Here is a 15217-nt window from a genome sequence, read left to right as displayed (position 1 = left end):
TGAATCTTCTCAGATGTTTTATCTGGATCCGATCTCAATTTGAGATTCAAAATCAATATTTTCTGAAAATCTTGGATCCAAATCCATTTTGAAGTTCATTTTTTTTGAAATAAATCATGTATTTTTCACAAAAACCCCATTTTATAAAAATCTTAAAGTTTAAAGCAAAATTTTTGTAAAAATACTTCAAAACCTCGTCTGGATCCCATCTTTTTAAAATCCTTAGGTTTTTCCTCATATTTTCCTCGTGATTTTAGGATTTTCCTCAAAAACATAAAAGACCAAAAAATTTTAGTATAAACCATTTTCTTGAAAAGACTTGCAAATAAGAAAATTCCTTTTTGGAATTCTCGAAGCTTAAAGTGCCCGCCTTTTGAATATCTTCTTCTAAAGACAACCACTTTGAAAATTTTTACAAAATTCAAGGGACTTGTTTTAAAAAATCTTGACGAATTTCAGTTATACAAACACGCCAAAGGCTCCCTTTGTTCCTCACTGCTTTTTCACCCCCACCATATCCTTCTTCTTCTTCTTGATTTTTCCCTTTTCCCTCTGAGAGAATCAGAATGAGTCTGCAGTAAGGCAAAAGGAGCATCGCCTTCACCCCTCCATGTGCCCCTTTCTCCTTCACGATTCTTCTTCCCTCCAAGAGAACGCGTTTCACCCCTCCATTTTGCTCTTCCCGATTCTCCTTCTTCCTAGCTGTCGTCTTCTTCACTCTTGTTGAAAGGAGTCTCACAGCAGAGCTCCAGACCCTTTGTTGCTCGGAATTAACCAAAGAAAAGAGACTATCAACAACAGCAGGGCCCCCGATGAGTGTTCCCCTCCCTCTTCTTTCTGTAGTTTTGATTTTTCTTGGGTTTTTCTCGTTAATCGCCCTGTTAACGCACCGTGGATAGTGTTGAATTGCCTATTGCAACTTCACCACACTTCTATGCAGCAACAACATGATGTTATCATCCCAACATTTTCCTAGTTCTTTACGTTCTTCCAATTTTTTTTCTCTTGATTATGTGTTTCGCGTTTACTTTTTTTTTTTGTTCTGGTTGAATTAATCTCAAAGCCGGGGTGGGTATTGCCATAGTCGATACCTCACTAGCGCCGCATCCGATAGCTCATTTTCCACCACCCATTCAAAGCATGTGTGGAAATATTGCTCTGCATATAGCAGCACCGATCTACCGGTTGCGACAGAGCATGGATTCCTTTTTTTTATTGTTTTAGCATCGTCATTCATTTCTCTGTTTTATGTTGATTCTGGGTATAATGCATCGCTGCATTTAAAAATCATATTCACTACTCTGTACTACATTACCAACATATAATTTATATATTCGTCTTGGCATTCATTCATTCATTTCATTTTGATCTGCCCTGCATCATGAATCGTGCATGATGATGAGGTTCTCATACATCTGCAAAGGCGCCTACCTATGCTGCATTACTTTCCCCCTTCTCATCTATGCCCGATTCCATCCCATATACTTGACCGGATCACGAGCTCCGATTAATCAATATCACTTGAACTATGTCTTCGTTGAATGATTTGGTCATTGTTTTCATTGATGGCAAGATGCTTTTTCTTCAAATTGGAATTCTCTGCTTAAGTCGATGGATATTCCTTTTGACATCTTGCACTATCGTACTTTCATTCTGATTCTGTGACACATTTTAGTGGCATTTCATTTGCATTATCTGTGTCTCATCGGATCATTTTTGTATGATTTGCAGGTGTCCCTCATCTTCCTTTAGCACCACATTTTCCTGCATCTATATGTCTCTGCTTTAAATGGTTTGCATTATCCATCATACGTCCCATCTCCTTATACCTATCATCCATTCATGGCATTCCCTCATATAGCTATGAAATCCATTCAGCAGGCTCATAGCTTGATATGCATTGTATTCCTATGATTAGTACAGTAACCAGAGTTTCAAAATCATTGGCATAACCCTTTGTTGATTAGGGCCCTCATCTGCATTTTACTTTCATCGGGTTAATCCATCATTTAGACATTTTATTTTGCCCATTGGTTTATTTCTCCTGACAATCTAAGTATGACGATTTTGACCCATCTCTCGTTTCATTTTATTTTATTGCAATTTTTGGTATTTGAGTTCCTGTTTATAGCTGGATTCCTGTTGAATAGCCCATTACATTGCATAAACATATTTTATCATCATATCTTCTGTTTGAATTATTTATGATGCATCATCATCACTTATACATGGCACCGTTTCATTGATTTGTCCCTATCATTTTCCATTCCCTTGTATCTCAGTTAACCTTTTGGGTGTCTACGAGTCTTTGGCTTTGATTGGTTAAGTCAGTGGAACAGACACAAAGATTCTCCCATTTCGCGCATTCCTGATGCAGCAATAAAAGGAGGTGGGATCTTTCTCTCTTTTCTTCCATAACACTGATCTTGGTCATTTTGTTGATATTGCCATCGATTGGGGTAGAGATGGTAATTTTTTTGGTATGCCAAAGCGGTATCTGCAGGTGGACCTTGTCATTGGTGTGCCTCAAACATGGTCCATCCAATGCTTTGATGATGATGGACGCCTCAAGAAGGTAGGTACTACTTGAACAATTAGTGCCCACTCAATTACAATAGTGATTGAGTCTGAAATGTTGTCGCTAGGATGAGTTGTTGCTCAACAACGAAGGGTAGAAGGCTCCACCATTATGCTTCGTTTGCCCTCAGTCACTTATTACATTTCCCTTTTGATTTCTGATTGTGATTAGATCTAATGACTCTGCTATCATTCAAGCCATATCCCCTGTCAAGAAGTGGTTTAAAATTGTTGGCCCTGCATCCCTCTTCGAAGCTTTGCAGGATGTAATCCCAAGTTGCCGAAGCTGTTTACAGGTAGGTATCGCGGCTCTCAATTCTATGACACACGATAGTTCTGTGGCTTGCCTTATCCATATGAAAATGCTGAAAGAGTACCAACATGCCCATAAAAGGACCACTGTGGCATTGATCCTAACATAAACACATTGGCTACAACAATTCATATTTTGTTCACATTTTGGTACTTCTGTATTTATTGATTCAATTCCCACTTCATCACAGTAATTCACATTTTCATTACAGCAATACTTCACGTACACAATTCTAACTGCTGTAAGTCACACACACCCTGTACACAATACTTACCACTTCTCACAACACTTACTTTACCTGTTGTGACCCTTGCACCACTCTGCACCTTCCAACACACAGCAGCCCACATCCCCTACCAATCTGAGTTTGAGGTTTATGTACACAAGATTAGCCCATTTCAACAAAGAATGTAAATTAACTTGTAGCATCACATAACACTCACACCTACAACCCTTGTGTGCTTTTATGTATATAGGCCCCATACAACAAAACACTATCCTTTCTCCCTGCTGTACCGTATTTACACTTATCTTATCTCACTCCCTGTGAACTACCCATAGCACCTGCACCTTTAAAAGTGCACATGCTCAACACTCTTCAATATACAACACCAGGGTACTCTCACCCATTCACCCAGCCGTCACCCATATCTTCCTCACAAGTGACGCTTCTGCTGTCTTCCCTGCAAAATGCACTATTACACTTTCACAAAAACCCCTTATAGTTTCCATCTACAATGTTCCACCTCCCTCACCTCATTGCCACTATGCTCCACCTCCCAACACCCTTGCTACAACATTTAGAGCATTCACACTTCATTGTTTAACACACAGCTGCACCACAACAGCATCACAACCCCTGCACACTGCTGTACCTACAACAGGTTCATCCCACCATAACCTATGTCACTGCACTCCAATATATATTGCCTTACACTTACCTTGTCATTTGTAGACTACAGCATTTACCATCTTTTGCCACCACCCGTGGTAATCCCTTCACCTACAACACTTGGATAGTTGCTGTCTTCTTTACATTCTAGCATTCCATTTCACAAATCACTCATGCATTTGTCATGTGCATGGTAAATTTCGTTCCCAATTTGTCTTCAATGCCTTTATAATTAATACTGGGAATCTATCATGATATCATCACATTGTATAGATTATTTGTACATGAAATCTGGCATATCTAGTTATACCTGCAACATGTATTTGTCTAAGCATTTTTCTGCTCCTGTTCATTCTCTATGTTTGCAATCGTCTTACACTTGACTACACCACCTACCTGTATTTTATACATGCCATTTCAATGCACATACTCACCTAAAAGCTTCAGTTTTTCAAACTGGTCCATCGGTTGCTGTGTCCTTCATCTAGCCTTCTAGCTTCAGCATGATATAGACATATCTCAAAAAAAAAATCCATGTAGTATACATGTAGATACATCAGTATATCATGCATATGCAGAGCAATGTACAACACATGCATTTCCACCATATTACACATAGATATGTGCATCATCGTCTCCACCTTGGCATATTATATGCATTTTATCTATGTATATCGTATGCATCCCTGTACTTAGTTTAGATATAATACTTCGGTCCTGATATGCTAGTTTAACATGGTATTTCTTTTCCATGTTTGTTTTTCTATTGCCTGGTACTAACTCAGTCTTTTTGCAGGAAAGATATAAAAATGTCAAATCTCTTTTCTAGATCAGAAGTTTTAAGCTTCAATTCAATTCAAAGATGTAATAGCTAGACATTAATGAAAAATTTTATACTTCCAGCTTAGATTCGAATGTATGAGCATGTATACTTTCTAGAATTACTTGTTTCATCTTATTTTTTCTTTTATTTTAAAAATCCTACATGGTGAAACACGAATGACACATGCACCATTCTAATAAAAGGTAATTAATCTAAAGCAAATGATTCACATTGATGGTCATAGTCAAAATGTGGACAATGCTTACGATTTTTATCTTTTATGGAATAACATTGGATCCATGTTGGGTCTCCTTAAAAAATCATTATATTTTCTAAAATTTTCTTCCTTTATCAGAGTTTGACTTGTAAATTAACTTAAAATATATATCAATGGCCATAGTCAGAATATATTGAAAGTTAATTTCATTTTCAAACTCTATAAAGGCACAAAAATGTATTTCATTCTTTATTCGAATTTAAATATAGATTAGCTTTATAATACATCTATAACCATAGTCAGAAAGGTATTATATCTTTAATCTTATTTTAATTCTCCTAAAGATTGAAATATGCTTTTCAAAATCCAATTTTTAAAATTCTTTAATTCATTCATCATTTAGGGTAGAATTACATCATATTTTCAAATTGTTTCAAAAATCTAAGTGATTTTGAGATGAGTTGTCTAAAATATCTTTTCAAATCCTTTTTCAATCTCTATTTCTCGATCAAAATTCATATATTTCAAAATTCCATCTTAAATTCTCATTTTCATTCAAAATTCTTTATTTTCATCTTTATTTTTTTAAAAATTCATTTCCAGTCTTGAATTCTATTTCAAATTTTGAATTCTAAATCCATTTCAAATCAAAGTTTTTGAATCCTTTTTGAAATTCAAAATCAAGTTTCAGGATTTATCTTCAATCCAAAATCGATTTAGGGTTTCTCAGAACCAACTCCAAGTTTTCTTTGGATTTCTAAATTCCATTTTCACATTCTACTCGGATTTCTCAAATCCAAGTCCACTTTCAAATTCAATCTGGGTTTCCAAATTCGAACTCCATTATTATTTCAACTTCAAATCCCAAATTCCAAACTCACTTTCGATTTTCATCTGGATTTCTCAAGTTCAAAAAACAACTTCCAAATTCTACATGGATTTCCAAACTACAGATTTCAAATTCCAACTCTATTTTCAATCTTCTTCAGAGATTTTGATTCCTTCTTTGAAATTCAGATTCAATTTCAGACTTCAAAGTCAAGATTCATTTACAATTTCAAGCTCTATTTCTAAATTCATCTTCCAATTCTATTTTAAAAGTCCAAAATCAATTTTCAAATTTCAGATTCCAATTTCAAATCTTATTTCAATCTTTTCATTTTTCCATTGAATCTTCTTTCTTCAAATCAAATTTAAATTCATTTCAAATCTCGGATCTCAAAAATAAGTTCAACTTCAGAATTTCAAGTTATCTCTTCAAGATCTTAAATTTACTTCAAATTTCCAAGTTTGCACTCAGACTTCAATATTTCCAGTTCAAATTCAACCTTCTGAAATATTTCTTCAAAATGTCTTCAAACTCATTTCAAAATCACTGAGGAAGAATCCAAAGACTTCTAAATCATTCTTTTCAGAAGAGCATACATTTGTGCATTTGCACAAGCACAAGCACGATTCCTTGCGCATTTTAGACTTGGAATAAATTCTTCGACAATATTTAGGCAAAGCAAAAAGGCATAAATTCGATCCTTGGTTCGATTACCCCTGGTAAAGGTGCCAGGAACGGTCAAACCTCGTACCGACGAGCGAACCCCGTCTCTCAATTTTCTCGCAAAATTTTCAAAAATGGAGGCGAGTAAATTTTAAAATATTTTCAAAATTTAGGTCAAGTGAGACCTTTGCAAAAGAGTTCCTCCTCTCTTTCTTCTTTCTTTTCTCATTCTCTCTTCTTTTCTATCTTTTATTCTCCTTCCAAAAAGGGAATAGAGGTTAGAAAGGAAAAATAGAAGCAAAAGAAGAGGAATCAGAGAGGAAAAATTTTGCAATGATCACAGAAGTTGGCGACCGTGATGGGACTCGTCTTCGTTCGGTCGAATTTGTGCCTTTGCTTTGCTTTGATATTTTCTAAGTCTTTATTCTTCAAATGTCAGCTTCATTTTCATGTAAACCTTAGGAGCCTAGATTTTGTCCTAGCTGACATAATGTATATAGGATCTAAGTATGGTTTAGTAGGACCATATTGAGGAGATTATTCTATGTTCACTTAGACTTAGGTCGGAAATACAACTCTCCTCAATTCTAGGGATTGAATGCAAACAATGTATGCAAGTGTATGCTTCACTTCATTTTAATTCTATCTCTTTAGGACTTGCATTAGAGCCATCTGGTTTTATTGCATGTTGAGCATGTTTTCAAAAGTATCCCTACCTATATTGTCCCGGTCTTCACATTGTTGGGCTGTCTCACTGAACCATAGTTCGAGAGAGAGCCTCACAACTGGACCACTTATTTGGGTTAATACCTCCTACCACGTACTTAAGGGTCATAGTCTGAAGTATATCGGTAGGTGCTCAAGGATGTTGGGAAGCCATTACCTTAGAACTAGAGAAATAAGTCTTATGTCACGTACTTCGAGCTTCGGCTTAAGTATATCGGCGTATCTTGATCGAAATTAGATGATCTAAATCTTAGAGTTAGGATTAAGGTACTATCAGCCATTTCAAATATTGCATTTAGAGTCAGCTTTAGGGAGTACTGTTTGTGCATCCTTGTTTGTACAACTGTGATTCTGTGATATTTATTTATTATATTTTTCAAAGACCCTGGGTATATTATTCAAAATTTCCTCTTTGTTTTTAAAACACAAGTGTATTTTTCTTTTCTTCTTCGGATTTCTTTAATTCTTTTGATCCTGCCTGCAATTCTTCAAATTTTAAATCTTTGCTATCTATTTTCAAACTCTTCTTTCTTCATATCTTATGATTCTATTTCAAAAATTCATGTTTACCTTTTCATAAATGAAATCTCTTTTCGTCAAGAGATATCCTTTTTGAAATAGCGTTTTCCTTCTAATAGTTTATTCCCTCTCACGGAGAAACAATGTAATTGTCGCAATTTCTGTGACAATTCAATCCCTGGTAACGGGATATCATTTTGTCAACCTGATTCCTTCTTTTGTCAAAATTCTTTTATCTAAATATCCCATTTTTAAGTTCTATTTTTCTCAAATAGCATTCTTCAAATATTATTCTTCCTTCCCAGTTATACTGGAGCATTTTTTTTGAAAACCTGTTTGCAGGTAGGATCAAATAAACTCTTTTCTTTTCTCAATTTTTATCAATTTTCATTTAATCTTTTGTCAATCTTATCAATTTTTATCCTTCTTTTTTAATTTTATCAATTTTTATCGAGTTTTCATCAATTCTTTCAATTTTTGTCAATCTTTATTCTGTTCTTTTACCCTTTCAGGTTAAGGGATAAACCTGATGCCTCTTTTCCATGAGGTATTCTTTTCCTTTTTTTCTTTTTCAGGTTATGGGATAAACCTGAACCTCGACCTTCGAGGTATTTTCTTCTTTTCCACTCAGGTTAAGGGATAAACCTGAATCTTTCCGCTCAGGTTAAGGGATAAACCTGAACCTCGTCCTACGAGGTCCTTCTTCCTTCAGGATATGGGATAATCTTGAAGCCTTTTATCATCTTTCAAGTATCATTAATTTTTTTATCAATTTTACCAATTTTCACCAAACCTTTGTCAATCTTTGTCAATTCTTTACCAATTTTTATTCTTTATCAATTTTTATTGATTCTTTATCGATCTTTACTAATTTGATTAATCAACTTTTATCAATATTGTCAACTTTTATTTTCCCATTCAGGATAAGGGATAATCCTGAGACCCCTCATAGGAGCAATAATGCTACCTATGAGAATTCTTTTTCAAAACAAATTTTCATCAACTTCCTCAAATTCTCTCCATTTTTATCAATCTTCCATCAATTTCTATCTCTTTTCATCAGTTCTTCTTAATTATTATTTTTTCCCCGTTTAGATTAAGGGATAAACCTGATGCCTCCTTCCAATGAGGTATTCCTTTCTTTCCTTCCCCATTCAGGATAAGGGGTTAATCTTGAAAATCAAGCCACATACAGCTAAACTATGATGGTCTATTTTTTCACAAGTTGAACTCTTCCTTTAAATTGTGATCCTTAGGTTGAACCCCTATAGAATCAATAACTCGTAGGTTGAACCCCTGTCAAACCAATATAGCTCACAGGTTGAATCCCTTCTTGAACCAAAATTCTTTCTCAACCGAGTCGATCTTCAGGTTGAACTTCTACTGATCCGCGATCTTTAAATTGAACTCCTACGAATCCGCAGTCCTTAGGTTGAACCCCTTTGAGACCATTCAAAGTCGATCTTTAGGTTGAACCCCTACTTATCTGCGATCTTTAGGTTGAACCCCTACGGATCCCTAGTCCTTAGATTGAACCCCTTTAGGACCATTCAAAGTTGATCTTTAGGTTGAACTCCTACTGATCTGCAATCTTTAGGTTGACTTCCTACTGATCTGCCATCCTTAGGTTGAACCTCTTTCGGACCATTCAAAGTCGATCTTTTGGTTAAACTCCTACTGATCAACGATCTTTAAGTTGAACTCCTACGGATCCACAGTCCTTAGGTTGAACCCCTTTCAGACCATTCAAAGTCGATCTTTAGGTTGAATTCCTACTGATTTGCCATCTTTAAGTTGAACCCTTTTCGGACCATTCAAAGTCGATCTTTAGGTTGAACTCCTACTGATCCGTGATCTTTAGGTTGAATTGCTATTGATCTGCCATCCTTAGGTTGAACTCCTTTCAGACCATTCAAAGTCGATCTTTAGGTTGAACTCCTACCGATCCGCGATCTTTAGGTTGAACTCCTATGGATCCACAGTCTTTAGGTTGAACTCCTTTCGGACCAATTTTCCTTCAAAAAGTCTATCTTTAGGTTGAATTCCTATTGATCAAGGCCCTTAGGTTGAACTCCTTTCAGACAAATTTTTCTTTAAAAAGTCGATCTTTAGGTTGAATTCCTACTGATCAAGGCCCTTAGGTTGAACTCCTTTTGGACCAATTTTTCCTTCAGTCGATCTTTAGGTTAAACTCCTTCTGAACCCATCTCATTTTCAAAAATCCAATTTGTAGGTTGAATTCCTATTGATCTATATTCTTTTGCGGTTTTCAAGTCGAATTCCTATTGAGCCAACTTCAGTTTTCAAAAATTCTAATCTATAGGTTGAATTCCTACTTATCTATATTCTTTTGCAGTTCTTAGGTTGAATTTCTATCAAACCAAATTCATTTTTCAAAAATCCGATCTATGGGTTAAATTTCTACTGATCTGAGGTTCTTAGGTTGAATTTTTTCTGAACCAATGTCATTTTCAAAGATTCGATCTGTAGGTTGAATTCCTACCGATCTGAGGTTCTTTGGTTGAATTCCTTTTGAACCAAAGTCATTTTTCAAAGATTCGATCGATAGGTTAAATTCCTACTGATCTGAGGTTCTTAGGTTGAATTCCTTTTAAACCGATGCCATTTTTCAAAGATTCAATCTGTAGGTTGAATTCTTGCTGATCCGAGGTTCTTAGGTTGAATTCCTATTGAACCAATGTTCTTCAAAATTCAATCTTTAGGTTAAACTTCTACTGATCTCTGGCCCTTAGGGTGAACTCCTTTTTGGACCAATCTTTTTCACAAAATTCAATCTGTAGGTTGAATTCCTACTGATCTATATTCTTTTGCTGTTCTCAGGTTGAATTCCTATTGAACCAAATTCATTCTTCAAAAGTCAATATGTAGGTTGAATTCCTACTGATCTATATTCTTTTGCGGTTCCTAGGTTAAATTCCTATTGAACCAAATTTATTTTTCAAAAAGTTAATCTATAGGTTGAATTCCTACTGATCTATATTCTTTTGCGGTTCTTAGGTTGAATTCCTATTGAACCAAATCCAATCTATAAGTTGAATTCCTACTGATCTATATTCTTTTGTGGTTCTCAGGTCGAATTCCTATTGAACCAAATTCATTCTTCAAAAATCCAATCTATAGGTTGAATTCCCACTGATCTATATTCTTTTACGGTCTCAGGTCGAATTCCTATTTGAGCCAACTTTATTTTTCAAAAATTCTATCTGTAGGTTGAATTCCTACTGATCTATATTCTTTTGCGGTTCCTAGGTTGAATTCTTATTGAACCAAATTCATTTTTCAAAAAGTCAATCTGTAGGTTGAATTCCTACTGATCTATATTCTTTTGCGGTTCCTAGGTTGAATTCCTATTAAACCAAATTTATTTTTTAAAAAGTCAATCTGTAGGTTAAATTCCTACTTATCTATATTCTTTTGCGGTTCTCAGGTCAAATTCCTATTGAACCAACCTCATTTTTCAAAAATTCAGTCTGTAGGATGAATCCTTACGGATCCAATATTCTTTGCGGCTCTTAGGTTGAGTCCCTGTTGAGCCAATATTGTCCTTAATAAAACCAAGATTTCCATGTTATTTCTTCCAAATTTCAGCTAAAGGTCTTGTCAAAATCTATATTGAGTGATTATTTCACAAAGGATTCTTGAAAACTTTGCCAATTTGCTAAAAATGTGTTGATTCCAATATTTTACTGCACACAAGAATCACCTCAGATTACCTCTAGTATTCTTATAAAAAAGGTGAAACTTTTTGCGAAAATGGATAAAATTCAAATCTTTTCTCTGTTGATCAACCAAAAGGATGTAAGAAATATCCTTGGTATGATTAGCGAAAAAAATATTCAATGATATTGAAAAGCTAGAAGCGAATTGATATTGATCATAGCTATGGCGCATGTTTTAAGACAACTTTCTGGCAATCAGGCAGTGGAAATATCCTGAGCGATAAAAGAATTCACTCAATCCATATCCCCTCATTCACTTAAGCTGCAAATCAAATATCTGCAAAAGGGATCTCTCAACTGTCGTCAAGTTGAAGACGAGTATGCAAGCTAGACCCTCAGGACCAAAGAAGATTTGGATCATCTTCGAGATGAAGGAGCTTGTGACTGATCCTTCCACGGAAAGTTCAAATCACCGTCAAGATGAAGGCGACTGCGATGAACCTCCTGACAAACCCTAAAAGATATTTGATTTCTACTATCATCTAAAGATTTTGACCAATGAGCTAATATCATCAGTATAATTCCTGAGAAAAAGAAGGATCGAAGCATCTCCAAGATGAAGGAGTTTGTGACGTACCCTTCTCAGAAAAAAAGAAAAGTTAGGACATTTCCAAAATGAAGGATGATATAATAAACTCCTCGCCAAAAACCCAAGAAAGCTCAATGTCTCAAAAAGAGTACCATAAAGATCATTATGGAAAAAGCCCCAGGATATCAAACTGCTAAAATTGCCAGAAATCATATTTTCTTATGCGAAATCCTTTCATCAATATCTTTTCACTACTTTTTTTTATGAAATTAAGAGTATTTCTTCTCTATTCATATCAAGTAAATGAATAACTTCCTTGAAGAAACTCAACAGCATGAAAATTTGAATCTGACTCTGGAATCCAGGAAGTTAACCTCATTTTGGATAAAATACTCTAGGTAAAAAGAGAGAATATCTTTCGCACATACATGCACACTTTCAAGCATTTGAATCAATTATAATTTCATCTTATTGGAAAAATTTTCTGATTATCCAAAAATGAAATAAATGCTCAATATCTATTTTGATGCAACCTAGTATTGTTTATATTTTTCAAAAAGAGTTACCTCATTCTGGTGAGGTATTTCTCTCAGTACCATCATGGTCTTCCCCATCAAGGAATCCATGCTTTGTGTATCCATTCAAATAAGGATTATACCTAAACCTCGTCTTACAAGGTATTTTTCAAAAAGACATCTCATCGTGGTTTTTCAAATATCTTCGTCCCATCCAGGTTAAAGGCTAAACCTGAGTCTTTTCAAAAATTCTTATTTTTGTCTCAGCTATGAAACTTCTTCAAAATCCCTCCTTTTTACCATTTCAAGATATTCATCCCAAAGTCCCATCACGATTTCCTCATTTTCTCCTGACCAAATTATTTTCATTCTCAAGGATTTCGTTTCTTCCCAAAACCTTTCAGGATAAGGTATCAAACCTGAGAATAATGTTTTACAAAAATAATTCTTTCACACCCAATTCAGACCTTCTGACTAGGGCATTTTTAGAAAATTTGGTGTGTTTTCTTTGCCGCTAAGCTCAGCTTTCAACCAGCTTAGCAGCAAAGAGGGGCATCTGTGAACACCCCAAATTTTTCAAAAATCCAAAAATTCCCTTTTTGCCCCTAACTTACATCTTCTAAATAATTGGGTCAACTTCTGATAAAAAATTCATTCATTTCTTAGATTCACTGGAATCCAGATTCAATTTCTATTTCTGACCCAATTCTAGATCCAAATCGGATATCCGGATCCAATTCTGATCCCGGATCTTTTATTGTTCAAAAAAAAAAATCAATTCTATGAATTTTCTTAGACGTTTTATCTGGATCCGATCTCAATTTGAGGTCCAAAATCAATGTTTTCTAAAAATCCTGGATCCAAATCCATTTTGAAGTTCAATTTTTTTAAATAAATCATGTATTTTTCACAAAAACCTCATTTTATAAAAATCTAAAAGTTTAAAGAAAAATTTTTGTAAAAATACTTCAAAACCTCATCTGGATCCCATCTTTTTAAAATCCTTAGGTTTTTCCTCATATTTTCCTCATGATTTTAGGATTTTCCTCAAAAACATAAAAGACTTCAAAAATTTTTAGTATAAACCATTTTCTTGAAAAGCCTTGCAAATAAGAAAATTCCTTTTTGGAATTCTCGAAACTTAAAGAGCCCTCCTTTTGAATATCTTCTATTAAAGACAACCACTTTAAAAATTTTTACAAAATTCAAGGGACTTGTTTTGAAAAATCTTCAACGGATTTGAGTTATATAAACACGTTGAAGGCTCCCTTCGTTCCACACCGCTTTTTCACCCCCCACCATATCCTTCTTCTTCTTCTCGATTTTTCCCTTTTCCCTCTGAGAGAATCAGAATGAGTCTGCACTAAAGCAAAAGGAGCATCACCTTCACCCTTCCATGTGCCTCTTTCTCCTTCACGATCCTTCTTCCCTCCGAGAGAACGCGTTTCACCCCTCCATTTTTCTCTTCCCGATTCTCCTTCTTCCTAGCCGTCATCTTCTTCACTCTTGCTGAAAGGAGTCTCACAGCAGAGCTCCAGCCCCTTTGTTGCCCAAAATTAACCAGAGAAAGGAGACTATCAACAACAACAGGGCCCCCGGTGAGTCTTCCCCTCCCTCTCCTTTCTGTAGTTTTGATTTTTCTTGGGTTTTTCTCGTCAATCGCCCCGTTAACGCACCGTGGATAGTGTTGAATTGCCTATAGCAACTTCACCACACTCTTGTGCAACAACAACGGGATGTTATCATCCCAACATTTTCCTAGTTCTTTACGTTCTTCCAATTTTTTTTCTCTTGATTATGTGTTTCACATTTACTTTTTTTTTGTTCTGGTTGAATTAATCTCAATGCTACAATGGGTAATGCCTCAGTCGATACCTCACCAGCGCTGCATCTGATAGCTCATTTTCCATCACCCATTGAAAGCATGTGTGGAAATATTGGTCTGCATATAGCAGCACTTATCTGCCGGTTGCGACAGAGCATGGATTCCTTTTTTTTATTATTTTAGCATCGTCATTCATTTCTCTGTTTTATGTTGATTCTGGTTATAATGCATTGCTACATTTAAAAATCATATTCACTACTCTGTACTACATTGCCAGCATATAATTTGTATATTCGTCTTGGCATTCATTCATTCATTTCGTTTTGATCTGCCCTGCATCATGAATCGTGCATGATGATGAGGTTCTCATACATCTACAAAAGCGTCTACCCATGCTGCATTAGTTTTCCCCTTCTCATATATGCATGATTCCATCCCATATACTTGACCGGATCACGAGCTCCGATTAATCAATATCACTTGAGCTATGTCTTCGTTGAATGATCTGGTTGTTGTTTTCATTGATGGCAAGATGCTTTTTCTTCAAATTGGAATTTTCTGCTTAAGCTGATGGATATTCCTTTTGACATCTTACACTATCATACTTTCATTCTAATTCTGTGACACATTCTAGTGGCATTCCATTTGCATTATCTGTGTCTCATCGGATCATTTTTGTATGATTTGCAGGTGTCACTCATCTTCCTTTAGCACCACATTTTCCTACATCTGTATGTCTCTGCTTTAAATCATTTTCCTTATCCATCATACGTCCCATCTCCTTATACCTATCATCCATTCATGGCATTCCCTCATATAGCTATGAAATCCATTCAGCAGGCTCATAGCTTGATATGCATTGTACTCCTATGATTAGTACAGTAACCAGAGTTTCAAAATCATTGGCATAACCCTTTGTTGATTAGCGCCCTCATCTGCATTTTACTTCCAACGAGTTAAGCCATCATTTAGACATTTTATTCTGCCCATTGGTTTATTCCTCCCAACAATCTAAGTACGACGATTCTGACCCATCTCTCGTTTCTTTT

The sequence above is a fragment of the Nuphar pumila genome, chromosome 14, assembly GCF_984573655.1.
Source record: "Nuphar pumila chromosome 14, dmNupPumi1.hap1.1, whole genome shotgun sequence".
NCBI lineage: Eukaryota > Viridiplantae > Streptophyta > Magnoliopsida > Nymphaeales > Nymphaeaceae > Nuphar > Nuphar pumila.
Note: the sequence above shows the minus strand (reverse complement) of the source record.